Raw genomic sequence first — 1,199 nt, 5'->3', positions numbered from 1 at the left:
ATGTGGGAGCCATTATGGATCTCCAGATCCCGCTATTGGATTGGTCAGAGAGAGGTCTCAACCATGTCTGCATAGTTCGCGAACCGTAGGGTGACACACTTAAGGTTTGATGTCGTTTAAGTAGATATGGAATAAGGAATGGAGTTCGAAGTTTTGTTCGGAGTCTCGGATGGGATCCAGGACATCACGAGGAGGTCCGGAATGGTCTGGAGAATAAGATTCGTATATAGGAAGTCATATTCCAAGTTTGGAAATGATCCGATGCATTTATGGCAGGTTCTAGAAGGTTCTAGAAAAGTCCGGAAGAAATCATCATGGAAAGTGGAGTCGGAGGGACTCCACCTTGCATGGCCAGCCAAACCCTAAGGGGTGGAGTCCCAGGTGGACCTCCACCATAGGTGGCCGGCCACCCCACCTAAAGGAAAGGTGGGAGTCCCACCTTGGGTAGGACTCCCCCCTTGAGTAGGTTTCCCACCTATGGGAGGTTTTGTTGTTGGGGTCTTATTCGAAGACTTAGACTACAACTCTTGGGGATTTCCACCTATATAATGAGGAGGAGAGGGAGGGGGCAGCCACTCTTGGCCGCACCACCTAGGGCTCCCCATGGCCGGCGCCCTACCCCCTCTCTCTCCCCAAACACTAGCGCCCCTCCTCCACATACTACTCCCGCAGCGCATAGGCGAAGCCCTGCCGGAGTTCTCCACCACCACCGCCACCACGCCGTCGTGCTGCCGGGATTCCGAGGAGGATCTACTACTTCCGCTGCCCGCTGGAACGGGGAGAAGGACGTCGTCTTCATCAACACCGAACGTGTGACCGAGTACGGAGGTGCTGCCCGATTGTGGCACCGTCAAGATCTTCTACGCGCTTTTGAAAGCGGCAAGTGATCGTCTACCGCAAGCAACGAGAGCCTCCTCTTGTAGGCTTTGGAAATCTTCAAGGGTTAGTCTCGTTCATCCCCTCGTTGCTACCGTCTTCTAGATTGCATCTTGGCTTGGATTGCGTTCTCGCGGTAGGAAATTTTTTGTTTTCTATGCTACGAATCCCTACATAGTCTTGGTTCCGAAGGCGAGAACTCAGGTCCTAGTATCGGCGAGAACGAGTCAAATCACCACATCCCCATGTGGCGGCCCATCCAAGCCTTTAAGCATGTTTAATTATCATCACTGATCTTACCACGTCATCGTGTCATACTAGGT

Source organism: Lolium rigidum, chromosome 3, assembly GCF_022539505.1.
Source record: "Lolium rigidum isolate FL_2022 chromosome 3, APGP_CSIRO_Lrig_0.1, whole genome shotgun sequence".
In the NCBI taxonomy this organism is placed as follows: Eukaryota; Viridiplantae; Streptophyta; class Magnoliopsida; order Poales; family Poaceae; genus Lolium; species Lolium rigidum.
The sequence above is the reverse complement of the archived record's forward strand: the minus strand, read 5'-3'. Positions refer to the sequence as shown.